The sequence below is a fragment of the Crocodylus porosus genome, unplaced genomic scaffold (genome assembly GCF_001723895.1).
Source record: "Crocodylus porosus isolate Cpor-Errol unplaced genomic scaffold, CroPor_comp1, whole genome shotgun sequence".
Lineage (NCBI taxonomy): Eukaryota > Metazoa > Chordata > Crocodylia > Crocodylidae > Crocodylus > Crocodylus porosus.
This window is the reverse complement of record NW_017728886.1, coordinates 53779306-53801315: the sequence shown is the minus strand read 5'-3', so window position 1 is coordinate 53801315 and position 22010 is coordinate 53779306. Positions and strand designations below refer to the sequence as shown.

The window sequence follows — 22010 nt, the reverse complement described above, 5'->3', positions numbered from 1 at the left end:
GAGCATCCACCGCACCGCACCGCACCGCACCGCACCGCGGAGCCGCGCCCGGCCTCTGCCCGCCGGGCTGAAGGGGGGCTCCGGGCTCCTCGCCCTGGCCAGGGCTGGCCCGCAGGCAGCCGGCGCCACGTCTGGGCCTCAGTTTCCCCCCTGTTTACACGGTGATTTTCCTGCCAGGCAGCGGGCCCCACCCTTGTGTGCCTCTGGAGTTGTGGGTTTGGCTCTGAAAAGAAGGGGGGAGGGAGAGGAGGGGGGAGGTGGCTGCTAAGGCGAAGGTGGTGATTTTCAACCAGGCACCCTGAGACCCTCCCAGGGGTGCTGCAGGCTGGCGCTGTCAGGTGCGCAAACCCGAGCAGCAAGGCAACCCCTGTGATCTGGGATGAGAGCTCACAGCGTTAATTGAGTTGGGACTGAGGTGGTCTTTCTCAGGGCTTCTCAGTACTCATTTTTCCCTGCCCCCCTATAGTTGAAAACAGTGAAAAGGAAGAGCTGGCACTTTTGGAGGGGTGCCTCCTGTCTAAACAAAGGTTGAGTTAAGCCTTTGTTGTTTATCGTGTGCTTCTAGTGGACGCTGAACTGTACTGATGTTTGTAAACTGGAGAGAGAGAACTGGATGATCCATCTGAGTGCAAGCAGCACGCTTGGTTTACAAATATGGTGTCGAGCCCAATCTCTGACCATACTCCCTGGCTTCATAATCCGGTTTGTCATTTTAATCCACCTGCCAAGATGGCAGGGAGGGGAGGTGGCTAATTCTGTCTGTGATTAATAGTCGGTGATTAAAAAAAATTGTGGTTAATTCTCTTGTGTCTCTTCTTGTGAGAAATAGCCCTAAGAGAGGGGAGTGCCTGTCTTTATGATACCTGAAGCATTGACTTCTGTTGCTCATGGGAGTGAAGTTAATATCTTAAAATCTTCTAATTTGCGCCTGAGTCTGATAACCTATTGAGGGGCACCTTCCCTATTTTGAAACTTGTAGAGCCGTATGAAGAGCAAGGACTTAGGGTAATATAAGAGCCTATGATTGGCTTATAGTAAATAATACTTGCAAATTGCAAATCATTTATTTTGAATGTGAAATATATATGGTGAACTGGGATAAAATGGTTCCCTTCTGAGCAGTGGCCTGTAAGTGATGTGTATGTATAAATGCCTGGGGAGGGGGGGTTGTACATCTATATTACTTCAGATTTAAAAACCTGTGCATATTTAAAACAAACATAGCATTCCTTGCTGAATGTGTCAGTACCAAGTTCATATTTAATGTGCTTTTGTATCCAAGCGGTCTTGTGCTGAGAAGACTTTCTGAGCAGGTCTTCTAATCGATGGTAATCCACCTTAGATGGAACTAATACAGTGTAAACTTACTGAGATACGAACATGGTCCAAACATGATGACTTGGTTCGGTGGACAATTCAGAGAGAGGTTGGTTGGTTCAGAGAGGTTTCTTTAGCCTTATTTTGGTCCTATGGTTTGTAGGGGTGCAGGGGGGGAAGGTGTTCAGAATCATCCTTTCTTTTGCACTCAGGTGTCCACAGTACTTATAGCTGATCAGCAGTAAAAAACCTTAGCCCACAATTCACAAAGACTTCTGGGTTGTGTGTAGTAGAGGTACGTTTCCTAGGTTGTGTAGATGCACTTAAAAGAAACTATTCATTAACTTGTCAGTGAGCAGCCTCTCATTCCTTCAGATAGGCCCTCTTCAGTGTTCCTTCTTTCTTATTTGTTAAGGTACTGTTTAATAGATGCTGTTTTTTCACTTCAACTATAAGACTGTTTTGAGCAGACGCTAGATTATCTGCTTTTGTGTATATTAATAACTGAATTTTATTTGGATATGTTTTAGACAGTCTTGAGCCATAAGAATTCTTTTTGTGAAATGAATATTCTGCTTGATTTAGTCTACTGATGATCATTCTGATTTTCTGCAAGTAAAATACAAGGGCTGCATAACACTTTTTTTCTCAAGGACATCAGTGCTTCACATAGTCTCTTACTGACACTGACTTGCATTAAGATTTATACTTGATCATTAGTTTACATGTCTGCAAAGAATTACACACTTAAATACATGCCTCAAGAGTGGTCCTGTTACTTGTGAGACTATTTAATTCTGAATAAAATTAAACACTTGTATAAAAGTCTCTTCAACTTGTTGACCTCATCCTTCAATGGCTCTCTCTTATTCTATCTTAAAGATTAGCTGCTTAGTTTCTGAAAATCATGTTCTGCTGTGAAATTTATCTAGGCTTTGCCCAAGAAGAAAACTGTTCTGAAAGAAGTGGGGAAGGGTTCATATATGAAGGGTGTATCTGAGGGGGTACCATGGCTTTCAAGAAGTTCTCCAGTAGAAACACTTGCCAGACAAGAAAATTGAAAAGTGGTCTGGAAATAATGTACTTTTGAGAAGTGTTTGACTGTTCTAGTTTTGATTTGACCATACTGATACCATGTCAAAAGTTGCATACCTGCTTGTGTGCCCATGATTTTATTTGACTTTGTAAAGTAGGGGTACTCAAGCCCCTGGTCAGTTCTCTACAGTGCCATGTGTCAGGTTTCCCAAAATTTGAAAACAGGGATGTGGTGCTGGATTCCAGTGTGCAGGGCCAGATGAGGGTGGCACTGGGCCCCAGAGCCCCAGCTTGGCACACAGTACCCAGTCCCAGAGCACAAAGAAAGGATGCACTCTTGATGCGTGTATTTAAGTGTATAATTCTTTGCAGACCTGTAAACTAATGATCAATTATAAATCTTTATGCAAGTCAGTGTCAGTAAGAGACTATGTGAAGCACTGATGTCCTTGGGAGAAAGTGTTATGCAGCCCTTGTATTTTACTTGCAAAAAATCAGAATGACCATCAGTAGACTAAACCAAGCAGAATATTTATTTCACAAAAGAGAATTCTTATGGCTCAAGACGGTCTAAAACACACCCAAATAAAATTCAGTTATTAATATGCACAAAAGCAGGTGTTGGGCCTGAGGACCTAATCTGACCTGCTTTACCGGCCCCACACTACTTATGTGGCCCAGGATGCCAAAAGGTTGACTGTCCCTGTTTGTAAAGGGAGGAAGCCTACATAATGTAGGACTTTCTACATGGAGAGAAGAAATTTTACTTGCTTACTTTCACAGCTGTATTGGAGATGTGAACTGAATTACCCATATAGTCAGTCAATCTTCTAGTCCTAATTCAGTTTGATTTAATTAATTATAACACTGTCAGAAATAGCCATAGCATGCTTATTGAATTGCTTTGGAATTGAACTAAGCTAAAGCAGCTCTATGCTAACAGCTCTTTCCCAGTGTGGAGTATGGGTATTCCTATGAATATACTAGTAAAGGTTTGTTTGTAGTAGGCACAGCCTAAGTTAAATTGCATTAAATGCCTACATAGACACACTTTAGAAGGAAAAGCTTGTGCTCTTCCCCAGTGTATCAGAACCATTTTTATAAGCAAAACAAAGCTATAATGGCAAAACCTTAAAATTAGTAATTTAACCACCTACAGTAGAGATGTTTTGGTGCGCTTCATACTCTTGCCTGACAGTTCACAAGCCGACAGTTCACACATGGACTAATGTATGTTTACTTAACCTCTGGGTAGGTCAGATGAAATTCATATGTGGACAAGCTCCAAGTTGCTTGGGTGAAATGTGTATTGAAAAACAGGTGCAAACTGTTAAAGAAGAATATCAACACTGAGACATCTTGGGAGCTTTGCAAAAGGAAAGCTACCATGCACCATTCCTTCCCATGTATCTGGAAAGATGAGGGTGATTTTCATAAGAAATATATAAAGATGAAAGCAAGTTTCCCAGAATCGCTCCCTCTAAAGTTCCTAGACAAGTGAAGCTCCTTTGGTTTTATGTAAGCTTGTCTACAGCACAAATGTTAAAGCTACAAAACTCAATATAAAAATAGGAAATTTCCCAAATTTTTAATCCTAATAGGTAATTACGTAATCGTATATGGTTTCTCCAGTAAATTAAAACCACAGAAAGGGCTTTGAAGTGGACCTTATTACTGTCTTCTGTTAACTGCCTATCACACTTTTGGGGCCCTGTGCACCAATGGGCAAGGTTTTTTTCCGCCCTATGATTTACAAGTTCCAGCATAAACTAAAGTGGTACAAAATACCATTTTTAGTCTATTAGATGTCCTGCCCCTTCCAAAAGTTGCCTTGATTTTTGCCTTGTGCTTCATTGAGCCCTGGCCCTAACTTGAGGTTTGGGTTAGTGCTGAAGCTTGGCCACTCCATCCCCTATAGCCTCCAATCTCACCTACCCCCTCCATACTGCTTTTCCCTCTCTCCCCTCCCTGCACTCCCTACCTTTTCTCTGAGCTGGCAGGCTGTAGCCCTGCTGCAGCCTGGGGCATGGATTATGGCTCCAACCTGGCCTGTAGCAGTGGTGCTGAGCTGGCACTTGCTCCAGCACAGCCCTGTAGCAGTAGAGGCACAGAGCTAGCGCTGTTGCTATGGGGCTGGGCTGGAGCCATGTTCCGTACCCCAGGCTATAGCAGGGGTTGGAGTCAGTCTTCTCAAAGCAAAGGTAAAGGTGAGTAGGGAGATGGGGCAAGGTGGGGGGTGGAGGTTTTAGAGGGAGAGGAGACCTGAGGAAGGGGGTGGGTGGGAACCTGAGGCTGTGGGGAGTAAAGTTGAGTGGACCAGAAGAGGTGGTGGTGGTAGGGACAGACACCAGAAAAGAAGGCAGAATAGGGGAAAGGGAAATCCAGACAGCTTAGGGCTGCAGGGTGGGGCAGGCACAATGAGGTGGGGGGGGGCAATGGGAGCAGGGACAGGTAGCAGTGGGCAAGCCTCTCTCACCAGTAGAGGGACCCCTACCACTTGCCCCCCTTGCACTCTGCCCTATTACTGCTCCCTGCCTGCTGTACCATGTTCCCTCTCTGCTACCTCCCTCATTACTGACCCCATCACACCCCCCCCCCCCCCCCAGTGCTGGGGGGATGAATTGAAGATGATCTTCTGATAACAAGATGACATATATGGGGAAAGTGTAATAAATTTATAAACTTTCTTTGTGTGGAAAATAATTATTGGGATTGTCTTGCATTCAGGGTCATCTTGTGTTCGGATAATTGCACAGAAAGCTTTTTTCACGAGAAACATTTTTACAGTATGTTTTAAAGTACATGAGTGCTTAACGTGACGGGATCAAGAATAATAGTAGTAATGTAAAATTGAGTGCGCATATAAGAAGTATATGTGTACACATGCACACCTACCTAGATTGTGAAGTGACAAATGTATAGCTTCGCTACTGTTCACAAAATACCAATACGGAACAGGAAGCAACTTGTTTAATATTGTTCAGAAGGAACACAATAAAAGGTACTTGTGAGGACTTGAAGCCAGTTTTCTGGAAATACATGGAATGATCTTGCTTGTTAGTGGTGGTCAACTAATTTAAGTACAGGCTTAAAATTAAGGCAACTTGTTAAAAAAGGTATGGACCAATGTTAATTATGTAGAAATATGGCTGGTTAACTATAAATTTATTTGATGTTATGTTGGTATGTTAAAACATTCAAGTTGGGAGATTTAATATAGCTTTTCTTTACACAATATGATTATTTTACAAATAAAATTAAAATTCCTTTGTACAGCCTACAATTGCATGTATCCACACAGATCCTAATGGATTAAAAAGTTGTGTGCACACAGTTACAGGATTAGGTTCTTTGCTATGCAGGTAATTAAATTTGGAAGACCACCATTCTGCCTGTTCCTTGGGTCCTGAACCATAGCATCATCTTTTTACTTGGCCCTTGCTTTAGGTCTTCTCATACAGGCTTTGTCACAATCTTCCCGATTTTCATATTTAAATAACGAAGACCCTGTTCTTTTCCTGTATCTGCACAGCTGAAACATTGGTCTTTTTTTTCTTTCTCTCCCCCCATCTTCTCTTAATTACTTCCACATCCTTTTATCTAGGTTTGATACCTACTCACAGTGTTGTTAATCATTATGGGTTGTCTTTTGGTTTTTAATCCAATACATTGCTTACTGACTCTTTCTATACCACTTTAAACTTAAAGATAATTGTCTTTGCTTTTGAGCTCTTTACGCTTATTTCTATCGCTATGGAAGACTGGGGGCTGAGACCAGCTTTTGATTCCACTTTCCCCTCTCTTACGTTTGTAAAACTAACTTTTTCCTGTTTTTAACCCATGCTAACTCACACTTGAAAGCTGATTTTAATGTTAATTAGGTCCCTAGTAAACTGAAATGATTGCCTGTTATGCTAATCAGCATAGTTTCCTTGGGTTTTTTGTACTCCCTTGTTGGTCTGCTTTTATATCCAGCCGTTCCTTGTCTATACGTGGATCTGCATCTTAAGGATCTTAGTTTTTCTTTCTTTTGTTTTATACAGCATCCAGTGCAGTCAAGTCCTAAACTTCGAGTAGGCAACGAATGATAACAAAAGCATCAGCTAAAATATATATATTTGTGAATCGCTTTCACTGTCCTAATTAAGTTACTATACTAGATGCACTTTGACATAAGTTGTCTTTTCTGGGTATTTAATAATTGAACGCCTATTTCTTCCTCTTCTTTCTCTCCCCCCCCCCCATTCTGTTTGCCTTTATTTGAATCTGCCCTCTTTTGAGGACTGCCTGAGCTATTGTGTCTTAACTCCTTAGACAAATTATTTGTAACTTAAAGTACCATACCTTCACTCCCCTCTGGCCAATTGATTAGCTTTGATTCAATTCACTAAACTTTAATATTTGTCTTTCAGTTCTTAAATGCAGAATACATTCTGATAATGTATTGGAGAGCAAACAAAGTTAAGGTAGTTTTAACTAATATATGTACAACTCTAGTTCTGATTTGGTGCCTTTTTTTCATCCAATTCCAACCTCTATCCAAATACAACTTTGCATTCCTTACAAGTGCATAAATAGTCCAGCAAAGATGTCTGCTGTTTTTCTAACATAATGTTTATGATCTCAAAATGTGTATGTACTTACACACCTTACGTGTGTGTGTGTGTACATAGCATAAACTGAAACCAGGAGATTGTGCTAATTTTTGTACATTTGACTAAAGGCTATTATTTTAGTTGCTAGTTAACACTGCAACTAGAAACTAGAAACTGTTGAAAGCTACCTTTTTGAAGAAATCTTAGACTGAATCCAGTCCCTCCTGCCAGACTTAATGACTATTAACTGTTCTAGAGAATCATGTTTGATATGCTGTAGTTCTCTGTTACAATTCTTACTCTAACCTGGAAAGGTTCAGGATTAGTTTGTGTAAGGCAGTGTTTTGTGTTTCTTGATCTGTAGCTGTAGAAAAAATAAAGACCATTTTTTCAAAGACTGTTGTAAAGCTTGAAATCCATGATGGGAAGTCTCACAGAAAATGTATAATTCAGAAGTGTGAAAACATGTCATGCTACGATTATGAAATCGAACCCTTCTCTCTTTGGAGTTTCACACGAGTCACTGGTCCATTTGTGTAGGTCTCTGGAGGATGGATGTTGTAGTTCTCTAAATTCTCCATATGCATTTTTTCCTCTTTAAGTATTTTGCATAGTATGTTTTCAATTCCATAGCAACATATGTGGCAAAGCAATATCTATATACACATCAGATATCCATGTTTACCTCATGGCTTGGAGAAAACTGTTCTTCATGCTCTTAAATCATAGGAAAGCTGGACTGGAAGGGACCTCACCAAGTCATCTAGTGGTGCCCCCTGTTCAAGGCAGGATCAACCCAGCCATGTGTCTGTCTAACCTGCTTGTGAAAACTTCCAAGGATGGAGATTCTGCAGTTTCTCTAGGAGCCAGTTTCAATGCATGACCACTCTCTTGGTCAGGAAGTTCCTACTAATCTCCAACCTAAACTTTCCCTGCTGCAGCTTGAGGCTGTTGCTCCTAGTCCTGTCCTGCATGACCCCAGGGAGAGAAGCCCATCTTCATTTTTCTGTGTCATCTCTCTTAATGTATTTGAAAACTGTTATCAACCCCCCCTCAGTCCTCTCTAGGCTAAATGACCTTTCCAGCCTTCCCCCCATAATTTGTTTCCCAGGTCCCTAATAGCTTTTGTTGCTCTGTGCTTGGCTCTTTCAGAAGTCCTGATGAAACACTGCTGTTGTAATAATCTCATCAAACAGATTTCTAGTGCACACAAGAACTCTTATTTGTGGCCTTTAGGTACTCTTGTACTAAGAACTTTGAGAATTAAAAAATAGCTTTATTTTCTGTGACCTGCCACTAGATCTTATCCTTTTTTTTACCAATTTCAATGAAAGTGGTGTTTTCATTGCAGCCAGTATAGCTTACATCCCTCATTTTGCAGTATTTCTCTTTACATTTGTCTGAAGTTGCCATGCACATGATCAGAGGTCAGGAAAATGGACCTTATGAAGAGAGGCTGAGAGCCATGGGGCTCTTCTGCCTGGAAAAGTGCAGGCTTTGGGGTGATCTGGTGGCCACCTACAAGTTTATCGGGGAGCTTACCAGGATCTGGGGGAACGTCTGTTCACCAGAGCGCCCCAAGGGCTAGTTGGTAGGGTTGGAAAGGACCTGAGCAGATCCTCAAGTCTGACCCCCTGCCATGGGATGACAAGGTTGAATGGTCAAACTCCTCCATGACTGTTTCAGGCTGGACATAAGGGAAAAACTTCTTTATCTGAGCCCCCAAAGTTTGGAATAGATTGCTGCTGGAGGTCATTCAGTCACTGACTTTGAACACCTTCAGAAGACATCTGGATGTTTATTTTGATGGAAACTTATGATCCCTGCTGATTTTCCTGCCCCCTGGGGCAGGGGGCTGGACTTGATTTTCTGAGGTCCCTTCCAGCCATAATGTCTACAAAAGGTTACAAAAGGATATGCCTGAACATAGTTGGTCTTCAGCTGGCTTGGTACTTTTGTGCTGCAGACTTTTGGTCTTTCTTCAGTGGGAGGTATGACTGCCCAAAATTTAACCCACACTAATTCAGGGTAGCTTACTGTAAACCATGAAGTACACATGAAAAATTTATGTGCTCTATTTCTGTTATGACAGATGGGGGTATAGCAATCTTTGTACACTTTGCAAATATTTAGAGGAAAAATATCTTAAAGGGAACAACATTGGTTGATGATTTAGCTCAACTGTCAGAGGAGCAATATGATAAAATAGTCTGAACAAGAATTTTATATAACCTGGAACACTGGACTAACGCCCCAACATGGACCTTTAATACTTGTGGTCTTAAAATTTGCCTCTCTTCTTCCCCCCGATACAGGTGTTGTAGCATATTATCTAAATAGGGAATGTGAGGCTAGCTGCTACTACTAGACATGTAACATTAGTATTAGAAACTAGTTGCAGGTAATTCTGTTATATTGGGCCTCTTGCAGCATCATTAGTGCCCTGTACTGTTGCTTGACTGGTAGCAAGGTTGGAACAATATGGAGATTGTAGACAAAAATGCATCTCACTTGAGAGGCCTCCTTGTTGGAGGGAGTTGTTCTTGCCTACAACTCATTTTGGGCAAGGGGATGATGAAGTCAGGTTCAGTTTTTTTTTTAAGATGATCAGAGATTAAGCGATTCAGAGTAGTCCTATCTTCACTAATAGGAGCTGCTTTTTTTTAAATTGAACTATACTTTGTTCTGTGTTTATCACTTTTTCTCTCCCCTGTCTCCTGTTTCTGGAAAAAACACTGAAGTTCAAATAAACTGACCAAACATAGGCTTAACAAGCTGGGACCTATGGGCCCCCAGGTATTGTAAACGTGAAACAGTCCATACCTGCAAAACTGTGAACTGTTTGTTGTGCACAACATATAATTGTTGGGATAGAGTTATTGGGTCAATACTTCTAAGAAGTCGTATGGTCATCTTTTATTTTCTCCTTGCCTTACAAGTGATTTGTTTGTGCTGCAGGTCAGTGTAAGCTGTGCTAAGAGTTCAAGCTAGGTGTGCAGACATCTATATATGATGCACAAGATTAGCCCAGAGACTTCCATAGTGTCAAAACCATTCTTGTCTATTGCAGTCTTTCTGAGTTCTTTGCAACAGAAGAATAGCTCTTTTATAGTCAAGAAATGAGTGCAACCAAAGTGCTGGCATTTTTAAATGGGTGCCTTTAGTCTAAAGGCACAGACAGAAGTGCAGCTCCCCACTGTAATTCATGGTGCTTTGCAGGAAACACCATGACTTACAGCAACCCCCTAACCCCAACAGAGATTCAATGTTGGGTGTCAGGGGTTGGGAGATTTAAGCTGCAGTTTTTAGAGTGGCTATGAGTCTGCAGCAGCTGTCCTCTAATTTCACTCCCCCCGCCCCCCTTGGCCCAAGCACTGTTTCCAGAATGGGGGGGGAGGGGAGTGAGTGGAGCAGAGGGAGCTAATTCTGGGCCATGCCCAGCTGGTGCTGATGCACCCACATGCTGGCTGGGCAGCCCGTGAAACTAGCTCCCTCTCTTACCTCACCAGTTCTGAAAACAGCACTGGGATGTATCAGCCCAGCCCTACTCCTGGCATGTGCGAACTCAAGTTAAGGCACTCTGCTTTGGAGTGCCTTCATCTGAACTAGTCATGTAATGGGGGTTCAGGTTGTCACACGAGTGGGTGCTTTGCACTCTGCAACCATGCACTTGTGTTGGGTTGTGCCTGTAGCGCGCTTTCAGGGGCCTGGTTGGGCGAAAATTGTCACTAGCATCTGTGTTTCTTAAAGTTAAACCCACTGGCTTAGAGTAGCTTCAGATGCAGAGACGAATTGTTTAGTATCATCGGAAACTTTTTTATTTTGCTCCATAGTTTAAGTTTAGTTGACTGTTAGATATTTTGGTATGTTTATATAAAGTGGTGGATAATACCAACCTTATTTAATATTCTTTTATTCCTGTTGGCTATTATGTTAGCTCTTAATGCTTGCTTTCTCTTCTCCCCCCCCCAACTACTATAGGAAGACAGGAATGCATTTAGCATTTGGGGAAGGAAGGTCTGTATTTTGTTTTGTTTTTATTTTGTTTTCTTTCCAAGGACATCCCAGAACTTGTGACTAATAAAGACATTGTGTAATGTTATATATACAGAAACTGGACTATTTCTTTCAGTAATTTAGGGGAATAACAATACAGACTTACACTGCATTAGAATGATATCTGATTGTGAAATGTTCAGTAGATCTTTACAAGTGGGTTTTTTTTTTTTTTTTTTTTGGTTTAAGGTTTAGCCATACAAAAAAAATCTTTTGGTGTTTAATAGCTTGTCTACCTTTTTAGTAGTTATCACTTACTTCAAGGAAATGCACTTCATGCAGCAGCTTCAAGCTTCCTCATGTCTTATAAGATGTGCTGCATTTCTGTGCTTCCTGTTGAATCTCCGATTTTAAGCACTGATTGCAGAAAATGCTTTAGAAGTTCATTGTCAGAGTTGTTTGCAACTGACCCACTGGCTCTAACGCAGCAAATTACTTGTTATTGACTGAAGCACGTATTCATTTTTTTGGTCTAAAATGAGGTTGAGTAGCTGAATTGAATTGAGAGAATTTTCATGTTTAACCTTGATACTTTGGCATTCTAGCTTACCATTAAGCTAAAAATTGGGCAATTTTGTATCCATAGTGGGGAAGAAGTGTGCAGCCTCTATTACTGTGGTTGCTGCCACAACTTTTTTTGATGACCAGAACAGTACTGATGATAAAGTCTGCCTGGTCTACATTCCTGCAAATAGTAGTGTTCTTCTCTCACTGCTTAGATCAGGGATGGGGGAAAAATGCAGCCTGGATGCAGCCCACCAGGACACTCTATCCAGCCTGTGGGGCCCTAAAAAGTTTAGAACAATAATATTAATCTGCCCCTGGTTGCCTGTCATGTGGCCCTTGATGGCTTGCCAAAACAGTAAGCAGTCCTCCATCTGAAATAATTGCCTGCCTCTGGCTTAGATCCCTGTACCTACTTGGAGAGACTACTGCTTCTCTCCACTAAAATGTCTTCTGCTAGTTCTGTTCCTTTCCAACAACAAAAATGTTTTTTAGAATTTTTTCACAGATAAAGTTCAGATTTAGAATTTTTAATGACTAGGTTAATGTGGTCACCTTAAATCTGATAACAATTGCCAGTGACTTTTTTTTTCCCTCTGACATCTGCAGGGAAATTTCACCTACATTTCAAGTCATTATTTAAATCTGTCCCAGTTAATTGAAGAAATTTGTTTTGTGGACACTCTCACCTGTACCAAATATACTGGTTGTATTGCAGTGTATTAATTTCACAGTTTTTAAAGATGTAAATATGAACAAAATTACAAAGTGTATTAGTTTGAGGTTAATGTACATTTGAATTGTACACTGCCTACAAAACTTTTATTCCAGTCTTCAGTTTAACCAAGTGCTATGGTAGGATGTGTATTGCACAGCTCTCAATATGTTAGTATTATGTATGTTGTTTTAATACAGATAGTCATAAGATTTCAGGCCCAATGATGTTTTAGTGTTTCCAAGTACAGTAACAATTTAATTAGGCAGATTCCGTAAAGTAACCGTATGGAAATTGGTAAAATGCATGACATTTGAAAAATATGCGAAATACCTGAATCACTCTAAGCATTTTTATTAATTTACAAGTATTTTGTAAAATTATTAATAGACTCTAGCATCACTTATATGCACATATGACTTAAATAGCTTCCATGTTTAAAGCAGCAAGTCATGTTCTTTTATATGCAGGCATTTAAATGTTTATGCTTTTGCTTCTACTCTTTTTCTCTACTAATCCAAACTGCTATTCTGTATGGAGCAGCTGTAACTCATCTGTATTTTAGCTCAGTAATTTTAGTATTTACACAAGGAAGTAAACAACTGACTTGCTTTGTACTCTTGTCACCAGTACCACAAGTTTCTTTCCGATATTTGATAGATGTTAGGGTCTTGACTAATTAAATCTATCTGTGCGCACACATGCACAAAATCAGCCATAGGCCCTTAATGGTACAGGAAGCAGTAATTTATTTTTAGGTTGGTGTTACAACTGCAATAGTGCTAATGTTTAAGCAGGAAGTACTAGGCATTAGAGAATTCCTGGAAAGTGACTTGCTCTTTACTCCTAGCTTGCTCTGTCAGAATTTTTTATTGGGTGTGTAGTAGAGCTGTGCAAAGCTTCAGTTTGAATTGGCAATTGGAGGAGATTCAGCCCAATTCAGAGATTCGGCCACCGACTTGAATCGGGAGACCAGTGAAAAGGTCCAAATCAATTCAAAGCCTCCAGATAGATTCGGAGATTTGGGTAGTCCCTGCTTGCCGCTGCAGGGAGCTGGACCTGGACTGCCTGCAGGATTTGTGACTGTAAGTAGGGGGTGGGGGTGGCTAGAGGAGTGGGGAGGGAACCATGGGAGGACCCCTGTCTGGTCTCCCAGCCCTGTCAATGACTGCTCCAGCACTTCAATTGGAAGGAAAAAAAAAAAAAAGGCCCTGCACTTGCTAGCTGCTGCAGTGGCTGTCTGGGGGCTCATGGCATAGCACCCCCCCCCCCAATGCAGTGGAGATGTCCCCCCACCCTGCAGGAGCCAGTGACGCTGGGGCTGGGTGGGGCAGCCATTGACCCCACTAGGAGAGTGGGCAGGGGATGGGCTGTATTTTGATTAGGAGATTCCACCAAATCGGGTTCCGGGCAGTGGTTTGAATCGCCAATTCTAATCGCTGTTCCCCGAATCGACCGAATCCAAAACGAATACTAGTTGCTTCACTTAAAACCCTTATCCTACCCGCTACACACTAGGCTTAAGTCCTATCCATGTTGGTCTCATTAGAAAACTTCTTAAATGGATTCCCTTGTCTGGTGACTAGCCCTTTGTTATCTAATTTTGTTTTTCTGTGTTTCTGAGTAGTTCTCTCTCTTCCTCCCCCCCACCCCCAACTCTAGTTTTTCTTGGATTATTTGCATCTTTATTTTTATCTCCTGCATAGCTACCACCTTAAGACCTCATTTCTGCTTTCTTTCATTTGGTTCTGCATGGGTGCATGTCTTCCATGTGGGGCTCCCCAAACAGCTTGCATTTTATTTTATTTTTTTTCTAAAAGGCTGTTGATCTCTATGGTACAGAGTGGCTTCTGCAGGCTGCTGATTCCCTGCTACGTAGATTGACTTGTTGCTTTATGCCCCACTTAGCATTTTGGTGGCACCTGGTAAGCAAACAGTGAATTTGAGAGCAGGAGGCTTTAAGCATACTGCCTTTTTTCCTTGCCCCCAATTGGACCTTTGCAGGCCAGTTCAAAGCTCTTCCCTGGCTGGATTTTTGCCTTCAGGATATAGGTTGCTAGCCCATGTCATAATGAGTGGCCTCTGGGTGACGTTCTGCAGTACTGACTTAGAATAATTGTTCTGCACTGATGGGTGTTTCTTTTCTGGTGCTGGTGCAGCTTTTCTGTTTGTGCCAATTTTGCCACTCCCCAAGTCTCTGTTTTCTTTCTTCCTTATCTATGAGAGCATGTCTTCATTCTCTTGAACTTGTTTACCCAGCACTAGCTGCAGTGTAAACCTTTCACCTGGTCTGTATTCTTTAGCTGGGCTGAGTGATTTTTATATATATATTTTTAATTCAGTCTCTTTTTAGTAGGAAGCTTATTTTGCCTCTACCTCTCCTCCAGTTGCCAAAGTCTATAGAACTTATGAGTAAAATTAATCAGAATTACTTCAGTTTCACATTATTCTTGCCAACACTGGGTAAGCACAGTGGTGAAGATTCTCAAAACTACTCGAACTGACTCCTCTTAATTTCAGTGAAAATTGATGCCCACATCCTTGAGTCAGCTTGTTGGGGAGGGGGATGTGGGGAAGTCTGTCACCAAATAGAGGCAGAAGAATCTTTCACTGCAAGGGCCACAGGAAAATATAGGGTCTATGATGGCTTTTAATTGAATTTTAAATTGCTGGGAAGGGTACAAAGCCCTTCAGTCTATGGTACTGGTCAGGTGTATTGGGTTATTTCATGTGAAGGGTTGGGCCCTTGTATAGTGCTTTTCTTAAACAAGGAACTGGTGGTATTTCTGTTAATACTGGCAGTCCTAGAAGCAGTAATTTGTTCTAGTCCATAAAGATGACCTTGAAATGGTTCTTTTATCAGCATTTACAGTGTAACACTTCTTACCTTTCACCCAATTTTTTTTTCTTCTTTTTTTCCCAATCAACAAGTGGTGTTTGGGACTGAGAGCAGGGAATCTGTTGCTTCAGTAGTAAGTGAATGTCCTAGTAATGCTTTGCATATTTAGTAAAATGAGATATGCATGGACAGTGTGTATTGTTCTGTTTCTAGATTTAAATTCTTTTAACTTGAAGTAAGCAGCAAAGCAGACTATCAAGAACCTATATAGGCTAACAAGCTAAAGTTAGGTTTTCTATATTTTGGATACTGTTATAGGAATACTAGTCTTCTTTTATGATCCAGGTTATCCTAATGTGGGTACAGTTATGAGCTGTTTTTCATGCTGATTTAGTGAAATGACTGCATCAGTGAAATAAACTGCACCAGTAAATGTAATCCTCTGTCGATAAGGCTGTATACCAAAAGCTGGTAGTTGCACAACTTTTGGTTAGGAGGTTAGCTGATCAGTCTAGCCAACAGCTGTGGAATGTAATATAAATTTGGTTGTGGTCCAGAAGACCCCTACTAATAGCTTACCCAAGGTATCCCCCAAATCTCCACTTCAAACACTTAGCCAGACCTGCAAAGCACAATACCCCAAATGCAAAGAATATCCTATAAAATGCCATACATAAAAGGAGGAGAGATGAAGGTGCTCCCCATGCCATGTTACTGAACTGAATTGAAAGGGGAAGTAGTTGTTTAATTTATGCTTGGATGACAGTGTAAAAAGACCAGGCAGCAGTTGAAGGCAGAGGCTTCTATGCTCCTTTCTAATGTGACCTAAGGAAAGCATTCCCTCCTGACTCGTATATTGTCTATGGATAAGACTTGGGTGGAAAAGGGAGAGCTTCGAGCTAGGGATCCTCCTGAGTGTTGTCTGTGCCTGCCTCTTCCTGGTTGGGGGCTGGGCCTGGGCTATGCTTGGGGAGGATGGCAGTGGTGCTGGGAGTGGGGGGCTATGGGATGGGCAATGACTACCCCAGATTTCCTGTAGCCCCCACCCCCAGTGCTGCCACTGCCCCCCCTACCTGCCAGGAAGAGGCTGGCACAGCTCCTGGCCCCAAGTTTGTAGCAGGCAGCCCACCGTTGTCCTGCACATGGATCCAGGTCACATGCCTCCACTGGGGGTGTGCATAGCAGTGGGAGCCACTCCCAGCCCCATTCCCACCCTCACTGTGGGGGCGGTCTCTGTCTGCCTCTCCTTCCTCCCCTACCTCCTAGACTTACCGGCCAGATGCTGTTTTCCAAGCTGCTGGCTACCTATTGGTATTGGATCGGTATTGGCTGATATGGCTGGTTAATAATCAGTTATAGGTATCGGCCAAAAAAATCTTTCAGTGCACCCCTGAGCCATATCATCTAATTGATGGGTTGTTGGATTGATCCCATGCAACCTTGAACCACAGCACAAGGGGCTGGCATAGGCTTTGCATACTGGATAAGAGGCTAGTCTGGATTTGGCTGTGCCACAACTAGTGTGCAAAGTCAGTTGGGCCGTGCGCCATAAATAACATGAGCCCTGTGCTGTGCCCCCTGTGCTGCATGTAGTGCATGTGGCTATTCTGCCTCCATGTGCATCAAGCCCTGCTATCCATATGGCACAGTGTTGTGTTGAGCATGGGGAGTCTGGGGATTTGGCTGTGTACAGCACAAGACTGTCCCCTGTGCTGCCTGCAGCTCTTGGTCCAGCCTGTGCTTCAGACCCACTATAGTCCTGGGTCCAGCCTGTCTGCATCAATCCTGTGTAACTACTTTGTGCCACAGTGAACCACAGGGCTGGTGTGGGTGGGGTGGGGTGTGGTGTGGTATATTTTGGCTGGACCTGGTGCCATGGATGCTGCATAGTGGGTTAGTTGTGTTCCTGCCTTCAGACTAGTTCAGTGACTGTCATCTGGCCCAGGGGGCTGGATGAGTTGGATTCTCCCCTGCTTTAGAGGAAGGTGGGAGAAAAAGCTCCTCCAAACCATTTTAAAAGTGGAACAAGCCTTTTCCTGGCCCTTGTAGGTGACCAGCAAGAGCCCTAAAGGATACGATTATCAGATGCTTATTACATTGAGGCTGTATATACATGATCATATGATCTAGCAAATTTCTCCTGGGCTTGGTCTGCTAGACAGACTGACCTGGAGATGTCTGAATATCTATTTCGGTGATGAATCCCTGATGAGGTGAGAGCTTGTAGTGCTGGTGCTGTGCAGTAAGGGGGCCTCTGTGCATACATCACAGGCTCCCCAGTCTCTCTGGAGATGGATGGTAACAGTGCAAAGGTTAGCTCTGATTAGTTAACCTAGATGAATCAGTCAGCCTGTGTCTGTAGTGTATAGTGCTGGGGGTGTGTTCTACTCCATCAGCTGGACCAGCAGACTCCTGGTAGTGGTGCATTGTCTCCCTGCAAGGGGTTGAAGCAAAGAACATTAGGATGCTGCAGAACTGTGTTTTGGCTTCACTGGGAAGAGATTATGTATAGACATTCACTCTCTCAGATGTGACTTTTTTCTTCTTAATCCTGTTTGTTCTCGGATTATTTTGCTGTGGGAGAAAAATCCTGAATATCTGTAAACATGTGGTGGTGTTTGTTGGTTTCTTTTTCTTTTGGGAAGTGTGTATGTGGCCTGTGTTAGTTCTACCCCAACACGGGGATGCAAATGCATGGTTCCACAATCACACATGGATTATTGAGCCAGAGCTATATCCCATCATACCATCCTTTTTCATAATGCATAATATTATTAATTTCTTATCTAGTTGTCCATCTTCTTTTCCATCCCCCAATGCACAGCTTTAGCATGGGGAAAATATTTCTGTCTCTCCCTCCCCCCGTATATTACTGAAGCCATGGCTTCAAGGCTGGATTGGTTGCCAACCCCTGCTATAAGGGATTGAAATTCTCTATTTCTTGTGAAAAGCCTGGGTGTACCTGCAGGAGGATTGCAGGAGTGGGGCAAACTCTTTGAACCTTAGGAGTTGTTGAAGTGGTGGCTTTTCTTTTTAAGAACAGGTTCTAGCAGTTAGCTATGAAAACCAGTGTAGAGCTGCTTCTTTATTCTTATGGTCACCCTACAGTAAGAGAACACATGTCCTGGCCAAACCAAGACAGTTGTGCATTTCATAGGCCATCCCAGACGGTTGGTGGGGGTGGAAAAAGTCCCAGATAGGGCAGCACCAACTTGCATTGCCTGGCCCAGCTCCTACTGAGCAGCGGCTGGAGGTGAAGGGTGGGCTGGGCACCGTTTCTTCTGCCTTGTGTGGCTGAGAGGAGTGGAGGAGCATGCTGCTCATGTTTGGTGCCCTGGGCAAACATGTATTTTTGGCACTTTCCTGAACAGAGCTTGGAGGCCAGGGTAGGCTGGGATGGGCATCACTTCTGCTGGAGAGGTGGGGAGCAGGGGATTTCCATAAAAATAATATAGTCACTTTTTATTTTTGTTTCTCATAGCTTGCCAGGCAGCATTATTGGGAAGCAAAAAACTTCCCAGTCGTATAGAATGGCAGAGTATGTTCTTGACTGTCCCATTTCTACTTCAGAATGTTGTCACTGTGACAGGTGGAGGTTACTTGTTGCCCTTCCCCCCCAAATGTGGTGGTTGAATTTGTAGCATAGGACAGTCCTGTTCATGTTCTCCTTGCTGTCTTTATGGTAGCAGTAAACAGGTAGAAATTGTTACTTCTGAGGCAGGAAAGATTCAAGAGGAGGCTGGAAAAAATTCAGTGTTTGGGGAAGGGAAGGGTTTTGTTCCATTCTAGCAGCAGAGCTAAAATTTTCAAGCTTCTTATCCAGAGGCTTAAACCATACTAAATAAGGACTCTTCAGACAAGGTCTTGGGACAGCATATGATGGAAATTCCAGTGCTCCCCTTCCTGGGAGAATGGGGATTAATACTCCTCTTGAGGGGATTGTCTGGATCTTGGTGATAGCATGACCTTGCCTCCTTATTCTAGATCTTCATACTCTTGGAAGCCCTGCATGAAAGCTTTGTTTTTAAACACTGATAACATTCATCTAACAACACAATTTTGCTACTTTAGTATGGGTTGAACTGAAGGCTGTAAGATAGGAGGCTATTTGCAATTGGTTCAATTGGACTTCATAAGCAATGTGATGAGGCTTGCTTGTGAATGTTCTATTTTAATAAAAGATAAGGCAGCACTTCAGACATGCAAGTATATAGCAACCTGGGACTGAAGTTGGTGTTTTGTACACGCTATTCTGGCTAGCCAAAAGCTTTGTTGTGAGCATCCAGCTTGGTATGTGGCTATTCTTTATGTAGCTTGTATAGAAAGAATTTCTGTAAATGGTGAAAGCATACATGCTTGCTCTTGCTTTCTTTTTTTTAAATATAATGATTGAGGTCTAGGACTCTTCTAGAGAATATTGGGCAGGGTCTTTCATCCCCTAGGAGAATTTGCATTAAGTTCAGAAGATCCTGATCCTTTGGGTAAATCTGTGGCTGTGGAGCCCTACACTGCCAAGAAAACTGTTCCCGCCAGGCTTCCTTGGGGCTACTTCAGTATTTTTTTGACCCAAAAAATTTCAATCTGCAGATTGTGAATTCCCAAAACTGTCAAGGCTCTTTAGATTAGCATCCAGGACCTTGGATTACATACCCTAGTGTGAGTCACATAGACAGTAGTGTGGACTACCTACTGCTTCTCAAATGTTATTTTTGTGCATGTCATGGGTGCATTCGTGCAGTTGAGCCTGGAGAATGTTGTAGCTAGTGATCTGAGTTGCTGTGAATTTGGACAGAAAGGGAGGCAGTAGCAAGGAGAAAATGCATCCTTCTTCCCTTCTTTAAGTCCAGGGTGAAAAACTGTTTCTATAGCACTTTGAAGGCAGGGAATAGTTACTGAGTTTTGCCACATCTTTGGAATGCTTCTCTTGGCCTGAAATTGGTTCTCTTACTACTTTTAATCTATGCTGGCAGGACACAGGAGAGAACTGTATTTACTTCTCTAGAAATGAATAGAGAATTGGTTGCTTGTTGATGTTTCAAGCTTTCTTTCATATAATACTACAGTATTCACCCTGCAGGATTTTGGAGCAAAAACTTAAAAATGCCAAGGGGTTTCTTTCCTTCAGGGTGTTTTGGCTTTTTTTTATTCCATTCTCTGTAGTGTGCCTTTCTTCCATCTGGAAACGTTTCTGAAGAAGTTCGATCCTTTTCATAGCTCAAGCTATTTCATTGCAGGTTCTGTACTTCTGCTGCTTTTTCACTTGTTCTCCTACCCCCCACATTCTGAATGCTATATTCCAGAAATATTGGCCTCTGATTTAAGAGCTTTAAAAATCTTGATTTACTGAAAAATAATGCAGCAACTGCTGTTTCCAATCAACTTATGTTTTCAGTTATCAGCATTTTAAAAAACGTGCCAGAAGTTAAATTTGATCAGAATTATGTTGGGGAAAAAAAGCATTGTCTACTGCTTAAATGAAAACATTCAAATAGAGTGGCTTGTATCAAACTGATTAAAAATGGAAATCATTGTAAACTTGCCCTTCTTATTCTCTTTGTTTTGTCTTGTTTCCTTCATCTTTATTTTTTTCCTGTTCTGGCGTTAAGATGTTCTCTAATCCTGTGTTTCTCTGAATTACTTGTTCAAGTAGGAAATTGACCTAGGTTATTCTTTACAAATAGTAATGAGTGAAAATGACTGAAGAGTCTCTTTTTTTTGTTTCTGATTTAGCTAGAGGAATCTGGCCTATTCATAAACATTAAGCAAATATATTTCAATTGTTTTACAATATATTTACACTGTTCTACATAAGAACATTGAAGTACCATACTAATTTGGGCTTGCAGATTGAACCATTGCTTGCTTTCCTAATAAAGGGAACTTTGCATTTTTTGAAACAAGCATGGCATACGTTATCAGTGTTTTTATTGTCATAATGCTAAGCCTGACAAGATTAACATCAGTTATACAGGTGAATGTGAAAATACAATGAACACCTGTAATTCAGTATTTCATTGAAATTTATTGTCAAAGCCTGTTAATTGCTACTTACAGCAATAAGAAAATTGTGTGCTAGAGAAATAATAGAAGATTCAGAAAATTAGTTAATTATTTAAACTAAGGAACTCTTGCCACAGGAATAATTGTAGGTTATGAATAAATCTTTTAAACTTAGAGTAAGCCTATAGTGTGCTTTAATTCAGATCAACAACACAGGTTTTGCTCAAAAACAGTAGAATGAACCTTTTTTTTTTTTCCTTTTAAGGACTTGATGTCAAAGTGTTTGTTTGATGGCGAAGCATTTTTTTACACTGTTTTCCTTCCTTGAGGACTTTTTGTACCATATTTCCTTCCAAACAACATAAGCCTCCCTCCCAAAGCTAGGCTGTGGCATTACAGGCAAAGAGAAACAAAGTAATAAGTTTCTACCTCTGCCTGGGGTGGGGAAGAAGGGAAAGAAAGTAACACTGAACATGCTGGCCTTGGACACTTGTTACCTTTCCCTTGGCAGAGGCTCCCGCTGCAAAAGGTGCAACTTGCCTACTTCTACTTGCCAGTAGCTTTTAAGGAAAGATCTTTTTTTCTTCATTCAGCCTCTCAAAAAAACAAGGTACACATTTTACTTAAGGAGCATTGATGCAGGATAATGTTAAAAGGGTCTTAATAAGAAATTGACAGACTGTGAATGAAACTTTTTGATTTTATGAAAACAAATTATTTGAATTGGTAATCGCCAAATTAAACATGGCATAGGTTTTCTGAAGCTTTGTAACTTCATTTATTATAAAGACCTAACTTATCTGTGCAGTATGCAGTTTTCAAACTTTCATAGCCTTACTAAGTAGGCACTTTTTTTTTGTATTACTCAGTGTCCCTGTTGATAACTTATTAGGGGTGGACCAATTTAAAGAATTATTGGCTCACACAATGGCGGATTTTTTTTTAATGA

General features: G+C 41.7%; 1 protein-coding gene across 2 annotated transcripts in view; it reads left to right on the top strand.

The window, feature by feature from the left end:
* Positions 1 to 22010, top strand: part of SNX13 (sorting nexin 13) — a 122463-nt gene that overhangs the window by 304 nt on the left and 100149 nt on the right. The window lies entirely within an intron of this gene.